Below are 19,768 nucleotides of genomic sequence, written 5' to 3' on the forward strand. Positions count from 1 at the left end.
GAATGTGTCTCTCCATCTGCACCCTGTCCATACTCAAACATTGAAACCCTAACACTAAGCACATTTAGAGGTGGGGAATTTAGGATGTAATTATGAACTCATGAACAGAGGGCGCTTATGGTGAGATTAATGGCTAATAAACAAAAGGAAGAGACACATGATCTGTCTTTACACTGGGAGGTTGTTGGAAGAAGACCAACATCTACAAACCAGGGAAGGATCCCTCACTGTAAACCTGACCATGCTGGCGTCCTGATGTCATCCTGTCTTATTACTGAGTGTGAAACCTTTCCTAAAAACCGCCAGCAAGCTAGCAGTAGATTTCCTTGGCTAGCTCTGGCTGGAACATTCACCCAACGTGGTAGAAAGGGCTGAGAACTGATAATCTAGCATCATTATTGTCTATGGGGAGAAAAGGTAGAGAAAATTAGTAGTTGAATATTCCTGTCCTGATTGTCAGACTCTTGGGCCATTTGATTGCTTCGAAGTGGGACAGAAATTTGGTAGCAACAGCTGTATGTCAAACGAAACGGGATATTAGAAGGCCCTGCTAAATGAAGACTGATGGATTTGTCTTTGAGAAGTGCAGAGAAGAGCTTTCCACTCAAATCCTTTCTTGTTTTGTAAGATTCTTCATCTAGAATTTGTGATCCTATCCAGACAGTGAGTCTACAAGCCAAAGATGCCCTGCTTAGTTTGCTTTTCCATCACAACTATGACATTTTGCATTAAAATAGATGCAATATTTCTAAATAAGTGGCCATGCCTCTATTTCATTTATTGGTATAATTTTTTCTTTTCTTCCTATTGTCAAAGGTTTCTATGTATTTTATAAATGGAGCACTGGGCTATTGTGTTGTGAGAACTATCCACCTTTTTGAACAAAAGGCAACTTTCCTAAGCTCACCGCAATATAAAATAATTATGATGTTTGCAATGATTGTGCTTCTGACAGGCATGTCTCCTAGGAACTGTTTTGCTTTTAAGCATGAAAAGATAATATTCAAATAAATGGAAACAGTCACATATATACAGAGTTCTAAATAAAGAAGGCCAAAGGCTGTTTAAATTGCTGATATTTAACTATTGAAGTGTTTCTGTCTTTCTTTTTATTGTTGAACAATATTTTATTGAGTCATGCATTTGAATACTTTAAATTCAATTCAGTTAGCACTTACTAAGCGCCTCAAATAAAATCCATCATCCTAAACTCTGAGGGTAAACTGCTAAAGTATGTTTCCTACTGGTAATGTATTTGTTGTCTCCAGATTACATAAACCCATATGTAAACAAGTATAATATATCAATCATGTACTTCGATCTGAAGTTTGAACATTTAGTAGGAACATCAGCAGTTTTTCTGGCATAATCTAGAGAAGGAATTATGCACAGATTTGCCTTTTATGAGGGGCAAATCAGAGATATAGAACTCTTGGCACTCCAGGTTGAAGGATTTAAATAGAAGAAATGTTTATCATGAGTTAAAAATAGTGAGCAATGGGCCTGGCGACGTAGCCTAGCGGCTAAAGTCCTCGCCTTGAACGCCCTGGGATCCCATATGGGCGCCGGTTCTAATCCCGGCAGCGCCACTTCCCATCCAGCTCCCTGCTTGTGGCCTGGGAAAGCAGTCGAGGACGGCCCGAAGCTTTTGATACCCTACGTCCACATGGGAGACCTGGAAAGAAGTTCCTGGCTCCTGGCTCCTGGCTTCGGATCAGCGTGCACTGGCCGTTGCGCTCACTTGGGGAGTGAATCATTGGACGGAAGATCTTCCTCTCTGTATATCTGACTTTGTAATAAAAATAAATAAATCTTTAAAAAAAATAGTGAGCAGTGAGATGGGGTGAACCATAAAGTCAGATTGGAGCAGAACATACCGAGGACATGGAGGATACACAGTTGTTAAATAGGAAACAACAGAAAGACTAACATAGTGCTCAAATGTTGAGTGTTCCTGGTCAAGGTCAAGGCCAATCAACTTCCACACATTTTAGAACTCCTAGATCTCTACTTGCAAATCGTTGACATTTTGTTGAGCACCCTGTTCGGGGCAACATTCTAGGTACTTAAGGTGTAGTGATGTATACACTCTTCACGAAATTAGATCAGGTGCTGTTGGCTATAATCTCATTTCAAAAATCAAGTTGTCCACAAGCAGGATAGGAAACTTTCCAGGGGTACACAGCTTGCTGACGGGAACATCTCCATGGACAGGAAGGGAAACGCAAGTTATTCCTGTATGATAACACAATCGCTTCACGCTCCTATTAAAAACAAAATACAATTTTACATGGAAACAAATGCTTCTTACTTTAAAATTATTTGTCTGATGGCTTACATTAGCAAAATTTTAGTGGAAACTCTAATTCCAGTAATCCTCTTCATCGGAAAAAAAATGTTAGGGAGAAGTGAAAAAAATGTACATTAATAATAACAAATCTTTCATCTAGAAAGGACATTAGAAGATATTTAGAATATTACAGTGTTGGGACCAGCGTGGTAGCCTAGTGTCTAAAGTCCTCACCTTGTACCCTCTGGGATCCCATATGGGCGCCGGTTCCAATCCTGGTGGCCTTACTTCCCATCAAGCTTGCTGCCTTTGGCCTTGGAAAGCAGTCAAGGATGGCCCAAAGCCTTGAGACCCTGCATCCATGTGGGAGGCTCTGATGAAGCTCCTGGCTCCAGGCTTCAGATTGACTCTTGTCATTGCAGTTGCTTGGGGAGTGAATCAACTTGATATTTTGATCTTCCTCTCTGTCTCTCCTCCTCTCTGTATATCTGATTTTCCAATAAAAAATAAATCTTTAAAAAATTATCGTGTTCATAACATATATTATTTAAAACAAAGGAAAAAGTTTCACAATAAAATTTAGCAGATTCGTAGAAAGCTGAGAATGCAAAGGCTGTAAGCCTAGGTCAGTTTCAATTTAAATGTTCAAGGTGTGATTTATTTGATCTGATGAAATGAAGTACCATTTAGGAAAAAAAGAGTTAGGAAAGTCAATCTAAATGTATCTATTTTTCTGCATCTCATAGATGACAACAATGACAGTATCAAATGATGAGAATCAACTAGAGCCAGGAAGACGTTGGTTGGGTCAGGGGGAGCTGTACTACCTGGTTTGTCACAGAATTAGTGATTTACTGCCACCACACACTTAACTCCTTAATACCTGCTTGTTTCTGATTTTGACAGAGATTCTTGGCTAAGTAGACAGGGGTCAGAGGTTCCCCTCCCCATCATGCGGCGAAGAGTCTTAGGGGACCTGAGAAACTCAAGCAAGGAGCTTCAGAACACTTCTGGGAGAGGAGAATTAACTTCCACTCCAGTAACCCATCAAAGCCATCGTGTCTCAGTCCTTCCCCCAGATTAGCCAGGAGCACTTCCACTTTGGCAGCCTGTAAAAATCTTCAATCAGCCCTTGTGTTCTCTCTCCTCTCAGGTCCTTGCTGCCTGCTGGGAGTGACTCCTGTGTTTTTACCCCCAGTACATTTTCTTTCCCCAGCTGATTCTTCTTCACTTATACTCTGTATTTTCCAGATGTGAGAACTGTAATCTAAAGGAGATGTAATGCATTTGGAACATTTCTTGGGGAACAGCAATAAATCTGAGTAAGAACCACAGACGCCTGTGGTGGTGCCATGCAGGAATCAGCATCATGGTGGCTTGGCTCCTGAGGGTGTCACTGGCAGCAAGACAGGTATCAGCCACATTTGGCTTTTGCTTGTATGCTCTGATCAGGAACCTGACCCCAACACCACTCAGATGGTTGGTAACATTCAATTCCTTAAGACTGTAACATGGACGTTCCCTGTTTTCTTGCTCACAGTGAGTTGGGGAGAGCAACAGTTGGCATAGAGGATGTCTCTACATCACCTCCATCTTCGGAGCCAGTATTGAAATGTCTTTTTCCTGGTGATTACATCTCATGGTTTGGATTTCCCTAAATCTCTTTGCTATGAACATCAATGGAAAATTTTCTGTAATAAGATTGAAATGGCATGTTTGGGGCCACCTGGTCAATATATTTCTTTTAAGGATACCTCATTTGTAAGCTTAAATACATCTACCAAATACTTTCAGACACATAATGCAGCAATGGGGGAATCTTTGTGTTTCTGCCAAGGACCATATGAATATATAACTATATCATTGGAGGGCCACACAAAATTGTCTACATAAAGGTTAACCTGCTGCAGATTGAATTTCAAGTCCCCCAGTGGTTGCCTTGGCACGGCCAGATCAAATTATTTCATGAGCCTAATATAGAACTTCTGTGAGATTTTCCAGGAGAGTCCTTTCAATGGAAAGTTTTGTTTGTTTCTTAATGCAAATTTTATAATACATATGTTCCCATATAGATGAAGTAAAGGCAGAAAAATAATGATTCTGTGTTATTCATAAATTCTGGAAGATGTAAGAGTTAGGATCAAAACACCTGTTGTCCTCCTTTGCTGGAAAGTTTGTCCTGGCAGTTATTTCTCTTAGACTCTCAGACAGTGTTGCCATGCACTCCCACTCCCGAGCCAAGTACTCACTGGGGCATGAAGGGCTGTGATGAAGAGCTATGAATACCATCATTGGGCCGGCAGGAGCCAACTCTGACATTTAATTTGCCAAGACATGAGAGGAGAGGCAAATCATTCAGTTGCCATTTTATATTCTGGAAGTTCAAACTTTCTTTTTCAATAATTTATTTTTTAGCTTTAAAATTAGAGAGTTGTTAGCGTTTTACCAAAGTCCATTTTTATTGTGATCTTTAAAATCACACAGGAATTTTGTGCAGTGAGCAGTCTTAAATTCTGCAGGCCTGAGACACATTTGAACTCTACGTTTTGTCTTCTTTTGCTTTTAAATTTGTTTAACGTTTAGTTATATAAGTTTTCTTCTTCACTAGGAATACCATTGTTTACGTTTTATTTCCTTTTAAGCAGTACTGGCGTGCTTCTTCAGTGTCATTTCTTTCTACTTCAACAGTCGTTCCTTGATATTGCTAACCGTAAGTCTACAAATTATTGTTACCTTGGTAGTCAGCAGAACTAATAATGAACATTCTGTTTGCTATCTTCTTCTGAGCACTGGGCAGGATTCTACTTCCCTGTGAGGATGCTTTACTATGTTCCCTATTTTTTGGCCATGGCAACCAGAGGTAGTTTTTCCATCAACCTGTTCTGAAATAATGTAGAGCAGAAGCTCATCCAACTTGCAATGCATGCACAGCCTGTGAAATTTTGACGTGGTTTTAGTAAAACCCATCCTATTCCAAAATATGTGTGGTTAGAATTGTGTGGGTGTCCTTCCTGCTTATCCAAACCATTACATGATTTTAATAGTCTTAATAGTCTTTAATTAGCAGTAGCCTATCTTGAGACCTCAGATAATTTCTCTTATGTTTCCAGTTCCAAGCAAGGTGCATATAAAAAGACTCCTATTTTTATAGACAAAATATAGTTTAAAATCTCCAAAAGTTAGAAGACTTATGCATGTCTATTGTGTTATCTTATATTTTATTATTATTATTATGCCAAGAATTTTGAAACTAGATTTTGTTTTAGCCAAAGTTTTCATCAAAGTACAGAAAATTACTTCTACTAAAAAATTATTTTCTACATTATAAACTTATTGTTATGAGCTGGCTGTTTTGTTGAACATATTCTTAGAAGTCTCCTCACCTCTTAGGAACTTCTGTTTTATGGCAGCATAACCACTGATGGCACTTAAACCTTTAAACATGCTTAATTAACAATATGCATGCAGACAGGCATGCCGCTTTATGTGGAGCAGATACCTATTTTTGAGATGCTTTCTTAAAAATATGCATTCATTTTTTGAAAGGCAGAGTTACAGAGTGTGAGAGAAAAAGAAAGGACGGGTTCTTCTATCCATTGGTTCACTCTCCACATGTCCACAACAGCCAGAACTGGGTCAGGGTGAAACCCAGAGCTAAGAACTCCATTCAGGTCTCCCAAATGAGTGGGTGGGGCACAGGCACTTGGGCCATCAGCTTCTGTCTTCTGAGGCATGTGGGTGGGGTGCTGGCTAGGAAGCAGAGTGGGTAGGACTTGAACAGGTGTTCATGTGGCATGCTGACATCACAGGTGAATGCCCTGTTAGCTGTACCACAATGCCACCCCACCCCTCCAGGTTACTCATGGAATTCTACTTTTATGTGATACACATTCACGAACCAGCTGATGAATTTTAAAATTCCTTAAGTGTTCATATAATACTTCTAAAATTCTGGATGTGTTGGCTAATTATAATTCTTAAGAAAGCTATAAAATAATATAGTTAATTTGGTCTTGGAATGATTTATTGATTATACTTACTCTCATTTTAGATACACAACTTCCTGTATCAAGTCTGTTAAGTTAAACTAAACGCAGATGAAGAAATGAAAATTCCTTGGATTTTCCCAAAACACAATGAAAGAGCTGACAGAGGTCAGAAGTAGGCTGCTGCTTAAAGAAGTTTCTCAAGAGACAGACATTATTTTGCTGTATTATTTAGATACTGGAAACCAACTGATACGTTTGTAATGAGCAAATGACCTGTCTTGTGATTAACAATACTGAGGATGAATGAGTCAGTGCATTGTGGGGTACAAAGATTCAGAGATTTTGTTTCAATAGAAAAGAGGGACATGTGGCTGCCTGAGATCTGTGTGGGATGATTCAAAGCTAACCTTAACTCATGTACGCTACGGTGAGATGATACACTGGCCATTCCTGGCACACAGCAAGGCCGTTGACTTCACTAGAACTTCCGATGTTTGTGTTTATGATATTCCTTTTGCATAGCTTGTGCTTTCTTGAACTCCAGTTTGACCAACAAATGCAATTTTATATTTGCATATTTTTGCTTTTGTTATAGTTGGATTTATGGATCCTCACATACCTTATTTCTTTTATGTTTCCTTTGATCTTGAGTGGATTTGACTGTGACTCCACGCAAACGATTTAGTTCTGTCATTTCCAACTAGCCAATTAGAGAACATACTCTGTGTGTAAACATTTGTTTTTAAATTTCTTTAGGTTTTCCCTTTCAGAATTTATGTTCATTCAGCACCGATATTTAGCAAAGGACTGGAAGAATTCATGAAGTTTTTCATAGGAAGATGCCGTTTGAGGTCCGTGTTGTCAAGTGGTTCTTCGTTCTTGAACCTATCAGCAAGCCCATAAATGCAGTTTGTTTAAACTGTACAGATGAAGCAATGCCGCTGGCCCTACCTGAGCTCTGGATCAGGGCAAGAGAGGGTATGCATTCCAAACTGTGCTGTCTAGTCATGAAAATACCTATGTCACACTCAGTCTTCTTGCAAGACTCTCTCTATTTTAAAATTGTGATTATTCATTCCATAAAAATCAGTAGCCTGATTTTAAATGTTCAAATTCCTTTACGTATGCTGTAAACTTTTGTGGCTCAACCGTACACGATTTGCTTATTAAGGCGCTGGTTTTATGGCAGCTAAAGGGGAAAACAAAACCCAGGAAAAGCTTCTCCATATTCTTGAAGTTGTCTTATGATAAAGCAGTTGTGAGGTAATCTTGTACCTAGGATCTTCTTTGATGTTTTGACAGGAGTATTTAGTGTCTTCATGTGCTTAGCTGACAATAGAATCTAGACAATCATACTGAGCTCCAAATATGACTCTTTGAGCTGAAACATTCATCAAATCCTTATGTTAGTTTTAGCCTAAGATGAATATGTAAAGAATCCACTTCTTGCAGGTAATTAAAAGGTCAAAACAATAAATCAAAGTACTGCTTCTGAAGTTAAACATAACACATATTATACTCCCAGTAGTGTAAGAATGTGGCCTTTTAAAGCTATTCTGATAGATTGATTTGAATGATCTAAAAAAATGATAGGGCAGCTGAATAGAATAATACAGGCATTGTAAATGTGGCATTCAAGTGCGTTAACCTTCATTCACTCTGTCGATATGCATATACTCAGCTTTTTTCTTTAACAGAATAAAGCCAGAGTAGCACAAAGAGATATGCAGAGCATTTCTGTAGTCTTCTAGTTTGCAACTGCAGATCCCCTCCTGAAAGGAGCCTGGAATTCAGAGAAACCAGAGGGCAAGAAACAAAGGTGGCAATTCAATTGCAATAAAAGCCAAAGAGAGAAAACAAGTAGCATATTTATAACTTTCACTTTTAGCAAATGAGATCCTCATATAATAAAAGTCAGAGTAGCAAAGAGCCTTCTGACAGTATTAAAGCTTAGGTGTAAGTCACAGGTTAGCAACTGTAACAATGGTTAGTAAGCTAATGGGTGAACCTACATCTTCTCAGTGCTAGGATGCTTTCTGAAATAGGGTTTTTCTGGACAGGAAAGGCATATCCCATTCAGTAAATATCAGGGAAACTTGTTTCTCTCCAGTGTATCTGGTGAGCCTTCCAGCTCAGGCAGACAGTAAGAATTTGTTATTATGATAAAAGAGATTTTGGAAGTATAATTTTGAGAACACTAAATGAAATGTGTGCTTTTGTTTTTATTTGAAGAACTGCTATTTCACATGAAGGGAAGAGGTGAGTCTACTCTAGTAGGTATGTGCACACACACACACACACACACACACAATTCTGGCTTCTGTGGCTCTTCAGATTTTCTGATTGACAGAAAAGGACAGCTGGACAAGTGTCACTTGGACAGAATTGAGGCATAATAGTATGGAAGGAAAATCTACTACAGCGCAACATGTCTTAGATTGTTTCCTATGAAGTCCTTGCTATAGACCATATTATACCTCAAACACGGCAATCTAAAATGGAACACCCTAATAAGTAGTATGTTTTTTTGTCTCATTTTAACTAACACACTCAAAATCATAAGGGCATTGGCAAATGTCAAATGTCCTGAAAGTTTCCAAGTAAGGTGTTAGGATGTTTAGAAAGATGGCTTGACCTGGTCATCTGCTTGTTGTTATTATTATTATTATTATAATACCTATTATGGATGGATCATTCACCTCCAAACACAAACATGCAGAGGTAGAACAGTGATGAAGACTTCATTTGAAAGCATATGAGATACTTGAATGTTCTCTCATTATAGCAGAAAAATGGAATTTTTCTACTCATTAAGTCAGGTAATCAGGCCCTTGAGTGGTGCCCTCCCACCCCACCCAGCTGTCTATACATGTATGGAAAGGAAATTCATGCAAAACAATTATGGGATGACATGACCCGTCAAGAGCTTGAACGCCTAAGGTTTCTGAAGCTAAGAATCGGGACTTCTGAGCAGCATAGGCGTATTTTACTTTATTTTGCCTTTAATTATAATTAAAAAAAAATTGGAAGGCATAGAGATAAACAGAGAGAGGCAGATAAAGCTCTTTCATTTTCCAGTTAATTCTCCAGAGGCCAGAAACCTGGAACTCAATCCAGGTCTCTTACGAAGTGGCAAGAACCTGACTCCTTGTGCCACCACCTGTTGCCTTCCTTAGAATACACTAGCAGGACTCTGCAGTTGAAAACAGAGTTAGTCCTTGAACCCAGACATCCAAAGTGATGTCTTAATGTGGCAAGAGGTATATGAGGGAAATTGAAAGACTGCCTTGAATGTGATTAGTGAATAATTCAGCTTGGAACATATGTGAGACTCATGGGAGAGGAACATCATTTCACACATTATTCAATCTAGTTTTCTCTTAATCTTTGTCCTTTAGGCCCTACTCCAGGGAGAGCATGTGCTGAACTGGCTGAGTTTTACGCATTGTAAAGCACAATAGCAGTGTGTGTAAGTAACTAACTTTCTGAATAAATTATGTGAGTTTTATATAGACACGGGATAGATGTGTAGTTAGGATATTGGTGATGTTTATGTGAAACAAAAGAATGGGCTTTTAAATGTCACACAATTTTACGGCAGGCACATTAAGAAGATCGCCTTCACACAGCCAGACATTGTACCAGAAGATACAGAGCTGAATTGCTTCCACTTTTGCTCCTGTTTTTCTTCATTTTTCTTTCATTGTTGCTTCTATGTCTCTATGACCCTTTCCTAGGAAATTTAAGTTCTAACATACTGAATGACATGGTCACTCCTCTGGCCAGACTGATGATTTCTAACAATCGTCCCGGCAGACCTGTGCTTGTTCCCCCTGTATCCTAACTCTAGGTGTTCCTGGAGTCCCACCAAAGAAATACATCCCATGTGCCTTCCTCTGCCCTCTGGGGATAAATTGGACCTTTTATCTCTGGAGAAAATTTTGCTCTGGCCAGGCATAAATAAAGCACAATACTCAATAAGTGAGATGAGCCTGGGGAATAACAGCCTATGTAAATGAAGGTGATATTCCCAAGGCTTCTCAGTGAGCATCCGTAAGCTCACTGTCAGTGCAGGTCCACGTGATGAGCACAGAATATTTTCATCTGTTAAGATCAGACAGCAGTGACTCATGCAAGCTCTTCCACCTTCACTTCTGTGATGGGCTATGCACATCATTTTACAGTTCATCTTTCTTGTGATTCTTAATTGTTACGACTGCAACAATCTGAAAATGGTCCATTTCAAGGTCCACAAAACATAGAAACGGGACATACACACACAAACTGAACAAGTTTGTCTAGAAGTTCAGGAGAATATGGTCGGAAGGCTAAACATCTGGTTTATTGATGGGAAAAAAACTCAAGGATACAAACTATGAGTAAAAGGATTTTGAGGGAAGCTATGAGCAGGACATTTCTTCTTATTCTGTGCCTATAGGAAATGGTAATAGTCTCAGTGTCCACTGACAGCCATTGAAAAGGCTGCTCATAGAGGGATGCATTGCTTCTCCAAGGATGACTTAATACCCATTCCTATGTCATATTTGGGAACTCAGCTTCAGAGTGTATTGTTATGCCTGGCTTCATTTAAGACTCCTTTTTTAGCATATTATAAAGATTTATTTGTTCTTCTTGAAAGTCAGAGTTACAGAGAAAGTGAGAGAGACAGAGGTCTTCCACCCAGTGGATCACTCTCAAACGGTTGCAATGTACAAAGCCATGTTGGTCCAAAGCTGAGAGCCAACAGCTTCTTCTGAGTCTCCCACGTAGGCATGGGGACCCAAGGATTTATGTCATCATCCACTGCTTTCCTGGGCCATAAGAGAGGAGCTGGATTGAAAGTGGAGTAGCAGGGAATCAAACTGGCACCCATTTGGGTTGCTGGATGCAGGTGGAGGGTTAGCCTAATAAGCCACCATGCATACTGTCATATAAGATTTCTATAAGAAACTCAGACGATGAAGTATGTGGTACAATCTTCAAGTCTGCAGATGACCCTAAGCTTACCTGGGCAATTAAATACCAAACTGAAAACGATAAACCATGGAGAAGTCTTTCTGTTTTGTGTATGACATTAGGACAAAGAAGATGAATGGTACTGTGGTGTATGAAGGCGATCAAATAGTGAAATAGAGCACAGTGTTTTTCTGTGACAGTGACTCTTGAACATCAGTGAAGGCATGGAATCGAGCTCTGAGAGTCATCACTCTTTTCCTGGGGAGCCCCACCAGAAAGCTAGCGGGACAAGCACAGTTAGTGGGGTTTTATAATTCAACAGAGATACTGTTGCTGATGACATAGAAGCCATAGTGATAGTCTAAACGCTTTCATCTAGGTGATTTTGTGCAACTTTCTAAACAATCTTGTGATAATGCCTAATACGTTATATGAACTAGGAAACTAGGACTCAATAGATGACTTACCCTTGCATGTGGGCATCGGATTCTGCTGTTGGTCCTGGTTGCTGTGTCTAGGGATAAACAGAATTGAAATGAGAACTAAGTAGCAGCAAATTAAACTGCTGCTTCTAACTCCAGCTTCTGGCATTAGCGAACTGGTTTGAGTTCCTGCTGCTTTGATCCTGATCCAGCTCTCTCTAATGTCCTATGGAAAGCAGTGTAAGATAGATCAAGTACTAAGGCTCATCCCACCCAAGTTGGGGATCAAAATGAAGTTGATGGCTGCTGCGTTTAGCCTGGTCCAGACCTGCATATTGTGGTGATTTGGAGGTGTGAGCAAGCTCTCTACCTTGCTAATAAATCAATGAATATTTAGTTCAAAAAAAGGAAAAATAGAATTGGGGAAATATTCAGAGATGAGTATTCTGTGAGATTTGAACCCAGCAGAAAGGAAGATGCTACTATAAAAACATACCTTAAAAACCTGGAATTTCTGATTGAAAGAATGGCTTAAGTGCTGAAGGTAATCATTTCCATTAAGTTCTGGAATTCCAGCTTTAGTTAGGAAATGTCGTGGTGCTTAAACACAGTGTGTTAATGGCTTAGTCCGCTGTGACTGAATCCTGAGGACTGAGTGGCTTAAGCAACACAAACTTCCTGCTCACAATTCCGGAGGCCGGAGATTTCAGGTCAAGACGGTGGTTGGCTTGTTCTGCGGCTGTGCGGGAAGCCTCTGTTCTTGGCTTGTAGGCAGCATCTTCTGCCCCTGTCTGTTCAGATGGTCTTCCCTCTCGGCTTGTCTGTCAGGGTCCAAGTTCGGCCTTCGTCAGGACTCTAGTGAGACTGCATTAGTATCCACCCTGGGTCCTCTTCCTAATAAGTTACGTATCTAACCACCCCATTTCCAAATCAAATCACTCTGAAGTTCTCTGGGCACTTCCCAGGATCTCAACTTACGAATTTTGAAGTGAAAAAAAGTTAACCTATAATACATGTGAAGGAAGCACTAAGCAACGTTTGTTATTACTGTGAATAAGAACACATCTTGGACATCTCGTATGTAGAGGAAGAACAAGCATGGAGAAAAGAGCATGAAGGCAATGAACAGGAGGGTGGTAATGGGAGGAGAGTGTGTGGCAGATCCTTAGCATCTCAATGTTGAACAAGTGTAGACAGCTTGAGAGCAACTGTTTCCATGTATTGAGCAACATCTGAGCGAACCCTGTGGTTTCCTTATCCAGCAGCAATGCAACCATTGATTTGACTTAACGGGGTTTTAATATTATAATTTGTTCAACCCATTTTTTTTTTACTATACCAGAAGATTAAAACACTAGCTGTTTTATAATGTGGTTTATTGCAAATTCTTAATAATCTCAACTCTTTGAGTGCTGAGAGAATATTTTTAAGGAGTTTTTCAGTCTTAGATTTCTCTTTTAGATAAAGATAAAAAACAAGAACAGTTCTGAGAAGTTACTCTATGACTGATGTGAAACTTAAGCTCACTTTTTTGTGACACTGCACAATCATTTCAATTAATTTTGTTCAGGATGAATTCAGACTCCTAACAGTATGAAACATCATGCGTGTCACAGTGGCTTACAAGATGTTTTCAGATATGTAGTTTTGCAAGGAAATCGCATGACATGAAATAACAGAGACGGACAAAAGTGAATTTTCACGCATTTGTGACTATACATATTCTCTCCAGGCAGTGTCTGCATTTAAAAATGACCCTTAATGTAATCTCATTCATGATGTCTTGCTCATATATGTGTATAATGTGCATTGTATTAATGTTATTATCCATGAATCTATGGTGTTTAAAATGTCTTCCTAAATATTTTTATTTTACACTAATCCCCTGAGTCCATAGTGAAAAATACTTGATCGTTTTCATTTCTCAAACTTTAATATTCTTGGATTGTTCCTGAAATGCCTAGTGAACACAAGTTGATTGACACTTTGGCAATGCCACTATAAATACCAGTTGCATCTAACCAGCAGTAGTAATTGACAATACAGTACTGGAATCTAAGTCCTAGAAAGTTAAGTTTGTAGCGGTGACTGAGTGATGGGTATTGTGATAAATTGGAGAAAAATAGTAGGAGGGGATTATGGAGGAAGAGGAGGGGGGATGAACCCCTATGCTCAGAAATCTGTATTGGGGGAAAAAGGATTAATAAAAAAAAACATGTAAGCATAGCTGTTACACACTTACCATATGAAATGAAAGTCACCCATCAAAAACAAACTTTGAGTATTGAATATCAACTGACAGATTTAGGATGGGTTGTTGTACGTGGGTTTTTGAAAGCTGTGCTAGGCTGCTGTGTGAAGTAAGGCATCATTACTGTGGTTTGGAGATCCTGCAAATGGAGAGAAGTGGGAGGGTCAGAGAGACATCAGGAAGCGAGATGGTTAGGAGGTGGCATTTGCCTGGATATATGCATATTTTGAAGTGCTCTGTGTGCTACCTAGAGTTTTTCTTGACTGTTTTCTATGTACCGCATTATTGAGTACGGGACTACGCCACAGACCTGTGAATGCTTCAGAGCACAGGATAGGGTAAAAGTGGGGGCAAGTAGCTAAAAACAAAGCCTCCCACAAACATAATGCACATAAGGATTGTATTTCTTTATCTTCAACTTTTTGAGGGTATGGTTTTAGGAACTGAGGACACAAAGATGAATACCCTGCTTGCAATGACCTCAGAATCTAGGACTTAGCTGTCTCATGAACATGAATGGGTCATAGACGAGCTGAGAACTGAGAGCCCAAGCAATCTGCCACTGATTTTGGTGAAGGTGCACATTGTGCGGGATTTTCTATTTGTGCATTGTGGGAACAGGAGGTTCATGAGGGTCAGAGGCAAGTCAGACATACCAAAAAGATAATAAGATTTATAGCCACAGCAATATAATACTATACAATAGTTAGATGTCATGAGAAAATACAAGGTAATAAAAATACAATAAAAATGGGTGATTTATGTGACATCTTGTTCTGAAGATTTATTTATTTGAAAGGCAGAGTGAGAGAGACAGAGAGGAAGAGAAGTAGAGGGAGAGAGAGAGAGAGAGAGAGAGAGAGAGAGAGAGAGAGAGAGAGAGAGAAAGATTTTCCATCCACTGGTTTATTTGTCAAAAGGCTTAAAGGCTTAAATCACCCTGACTTGACCAGGACCAAGCCAGGAGACCAGAAACCTGTTTGGGTCTCCCACTTGGGTCCAAGCATGTGATCCATCTCTTGATGCTTTCCAGTGTGTGTCGGTGCTAGCATAGTGGCTTAACCTACAGCACTACAATGCTAACCCTTGGGTTAAGAACATTCTTCATGAAGCTGGATCTGATGCCTGAAAATTCTGATTGAGTTTGAATTATAAAGGTCCTCATTCATGTCTTCAATAATTACTTATGTTTTTGGGCGGAATGACATGAAATATCTTCATTTTTATTTTTTAAAAGATTTATTTTTATTAGAAAGGCAATTATACAGAGAGGAGGAGAGACAGAGAGGAAGATCTTCCATCCAATTGTTCACTCCCCAAGTGAGTACAATGGCCGTTGCTGTGCCAATCTGGAGCCAGGAACCAGGAACTCTTCCAGGTCTCCCATGTGGACGTAGGGTCCCAAATCTTTGGGCCATCCTCGACTGCTTTCCCAGGCCACAATCAGGGAGCTGGATGGGAAGTGGAGCTGCCGGGATTAGAACCGGCGCCCATATGGGATCCCGGGGCTTTCAAGGCGAGGACTTTAGCCGCTAGGCCACCATTCCAGGCCCTTCCATTGTATTTTATCAGCTGGTGAATATTGAGAATATAGTAGCGGCAGAATTGAGGGCAGTGTGATGAATTGTCTCTGTACTACTTCCCCTTTGGGTAAGACATGTCTACAGAGGTGATATAGGTTCTTATTATGCTAAACTTGGGCCTTTCCTGAGAACCAAAATGGGTGAGGGCCAGTTAGGAAAGATCACTGACCGTGCTAGGACAGGAACTGGACTAAGTAGGGCTGGCCTAAGGACATGCCAGTGTGTGAGTTCTGGCATTGGAGGATTCTGATGGAGGAGCTTGGGAAACACCTTTGTGAAGACACAGTCCCTGTAGGTGACCTCAGGAACCAAGAAAGGGGAAAGCCCAGACCAAGTCAGGTTTCGATACCCACAGTCTTACCTTGGGTTCAGGTCTTGGGCAAACCGGATGGACCAGTTCATTTCACCCTCTGGTAAATCCGAGAGCCAGAATGGTGTGTGGGTCATGCCAGGCTGGGCTGCAATACCAGCCAGTTCATATTAGAGCTAGGACTAGGGGCTGGATGGGCTGGCTAGGCTGTAGTCTCCACCAGTGCAAGCTGGAACTGGGGGAGGGCTGGGCCAGGCCAGGCCACAGCACCCACTTGCAAATGCTAAAGTAAGGCAGGCCATGAGAGATTGAGCCATAACGTCCGACCACCACACTTGAGACTTGGGGAAGAACAGGCGATCCTGGTAGGGGAGCAATAGGGGGCTCCCTTGCTGGGCCACTATTCCCACTAGCAAACATAAGAGGTGGGACTGGGGGCAGACCTGACCAGGCAGGGTTACAGGAAGACCTGTTGGCCTTTGTGTAAGCTGGATTGGGGGAAAACCAGGCTGGACAGACTACCTAGAGTACATGCCTAAGTCAGAGTGGGTGCGGGTTGGCTGGACTTTAACACAGCTTCAGCTAGCAGATGGTGGCTCAGGGGCAAACTCTGTCAAGCTAAACTACAGAACCACCTAGGAGTGGGAATGAGCACATGAGGGAAAATAGTGGGTACCTCTCTGATGGGCTGCAACTTATTGGTGAACATGTAAACCAGGAAAAAAAGGCAGGCATGGCTGATCAGAGGTAACCGCGGGCACCAGTGTGGACTGGAAAGTGAGGCTGGTTGGGTGAACTAGGCTTTAATGCCCATTGACATGTACAAGAGCAGAATGAGATGAGAGACAGCCTGGACCAATCTGCTGTTCACACTGGCAAGCACAGAAACCAGGGCAAGGGGCAGGCCTGGTGGGAGTTATTGCAGGTCGCTTTAACTAGGCTATACTCCCACTGGTTTGTTTCAGGGCCAAGTGTGCAGTGGGCAGATCAGGCTGGGCTGCAACAGTCAATAGTGTGCATAGAAGACAGGGCTGGAGACAACTCCCAGCAATTGCAATTGCATGTAGGCTGATTTGGGAGACCCATTGTGCCAGACCCTGTAATGGCATGCGCAAATTGGGTCTGGGATCACCTCAGATGAAGTTTCTTTGGGAATCCCCCCAACTGAATTGCTGAACTCAGAACCCCAATCATGGAGAGAATTATAGGTTCCATGGTCTGATCATGGAGTGCAAGTGTCAGAACTGGGCCTCCTCAGTGGTTCAGATGGAGAGATGGACAGCATATCCAGATGCGCATGGAGGATATGGCAGTACGTTGGAACCTGCAGAGGACACCTGGCACCACAACACAGGATGGAGGACAGAACAAATCAATCAACTGCCCCAGCAAAGAGTTGGGAGTGAATACCTGGGCAAACAGAGACTCTAAGGTGGACTATTTCAGCCAGTGGATTCTGGAGAGATCTCAACGTGATTGGAGTGGGGAGATCAGCAGCAATGCAGAACTGCTGAACTACTAAAAGCACTTGAGCAGGACCCTTGGAGCATGCAGCACATCGGGACCTGGGATGGGTGGGAAGCTGGGTGTGGCTTCTTCCCTTATCTCTCCCCTCCACCCATCTCTCCCCTCCCTCCAGATATAGTAAGAAAATAAAAGAAAGTAAAAACAATGGCCTCATTCACTTTCCTCTAGCCCTTGACCCTTCACACCCTAATCAAATATGTAAAAATTATCACAACTAAAATTTTTAAAAAATCATATTTCTCTCTACAGATTTACCTGCCATGGTGCATATTAATTACGGTTATATTTTAAATATTTTGGTGCATAAGCAGTCCATTACATCAGAATGTTTCCATGGCTTCAGCAATTTTTTCTTTTTTTATTCACTCAGTGAAGTACTTGGGAGGTCATTGGTTAAATTCAATTCCAACGCAGCTATCCTAAGAAACTTGCAATAGATACTCTAGAGTTTTAATTTGACATGGAGTTGAATTGAAATAGGGGAGTCACCTGGAGTGAATACAACAATTGGACTTGAAACTTGGCCTAGAAACTCATTTGGCTTATTAGATCACTCAAGGTGCAAACAAATGTGGAGCTCTTTAAAATGTAATAGCATCTCGCTAATGCATCACGTTGGATGGAAACAGCATCCAGACAAGTTGAGCTGTTTTCAGACTCCTCCAGATCTGTAGTGTCAGCAGTTGGGAACAGTGACAGATACTGGCACTCCCTAGTCCAGTGCCAGAAATTGCATTATTAATCCTGGGAGGCCCCAGTGGTGAGTTTTCAGCCAGGTCCCCAAGCCTGCATCTAAGCTCCCATTTCCTTCCTTGTCATGCTTAAATCACAAAAGGAGCAATTTTAGGTTTTTAGAATTTAGCACAAACACCATTCTCCAGTGTCACAAATGTCCCATGTAGACTGTTTATACACAAGCACAATGACAGAGCTATTAGACACATTAGCCCATTGTTATAATCAAGCTTTTTTTAAAAAAAAGATTTATTTATTTTTATTGGAAAGTCAGACCGAGAGGAAGATCTTCCATCTGATGATTCACTCCCCAAGTGGCTGTAACAGCCAGAGCTGAGGCAATCGGAAGCCAGGAGCCCAGAACCTCTTCCTGGTCTCCCACGCAGGTGCAGGGTCGCAAGGTTTTGGGCTGTCCTCGACTGCTTTCCCAGTCAGGCTTTTTTTTTTTTTTTTGATAAGTATGTTTTGAATCATCTTGATAAATGCTTATAAACAGAAGTGTTATCCTATAGAACACTTAGCGTTCTCAAAAGAATTTAAGAGGATCTTCCTTTTAAAAGAGCTTATCAACCAGCTGATTTTCATTCTTATATGTGGAGAATACATAGCAGATACAGAAAACCACAATAAGCCCACACTTAACTATGGAAACTGCTGTAGTAATCAACCCCCTTTCATTGCAAAGTGCTCAAACCATCCCATTAAGGGTATTTCTAGGGGATATAATGACATTTTTTTTCTGTGTAATCAAGGAGAATGCTGGCATTTATATCCTGTCTTATCAGACTCCAGAGTTTTAGCAGTTTGGTCCTGGGATAATTAGGCTGTTCGGAGCTGCTCATCTCCCCTTTGCCTACCTGTCAACACTGATGGTTGGCGAGAGATAATTTGCCAAATTGAAAAAGTTGCCATGAGGGTGCAGGAAGTGTAGGACAAGGTAAGCAAATACATAACCTATCACCCTCAGAGACTCAGAGGATTAATTTATGAGCTCTGGAAGCCAGTGTTGGCTGTTTGGCTCAGAAAACACAGGTACTTTTTAAGTGAGTCCTAAAACATTGTATCTGATGATTTGATAATGCAGGAAGGTCCTGCCGGACTGCTGTACTAAGCCTTCAGAGTGGGCCATGTATGGCTTGTGCAGGCACTGTGCCGTTGCTGGCTTGCACGTGTTAGAAGTTGGGCCAGCCTATGTCCCAGGTGAATTGCAGAGCTTGGAGAGCCACTGTTGATTCTTTCAATAGCATCCTATTCAGTAGACAGTGAGTGTGTGCTATGTTGGAGAGAAGAAAAGAGAGAACGTTTTGTCTCATCATCTGCTACAGGTATCTTTCTCATATATATATATACACACACACATATACACATACATGTATATGTCTGAAGCAGATGGTGGGGTAAATGACATTATACATGCACACATCTAATATGAATGGCAATTCAGGTTTAAATGACAACAGAGTTAAATTGCCTGTTCATTTTAATATTTAATAATTTCAGAGCTGGCCGTTTGGTACAGTACCTTAGATGCCACTTAGGATTCCTAATAATACAGTATTGAAGTTGGTTGGATTCCTGGCTTCTCTGCCTTTGCTCTGGCTTGCTGCTGACACACACCCGAGGAGGCAGCACAAGTTCCAAACAGTGGGATCCTCACTTCCCACATGACAGACCAGCATGAAGTCCTGGGCATCTGGCTTTGGCC

Source organism: Ochotona princeps, chromosome 3 (genome assembly GCF_030435755.1).
Source record: "Ochotona princeps isolate mOchPri1 chromosome 3, mOchPri1.hap1, whole genome shotgun sequence".
Lineage (NCBI taxonomy): Eukaryota > Metazoa > Chordata > Mammalia > Lagomorpha > Ochotonidae > Ochotona > Ochotona princeps.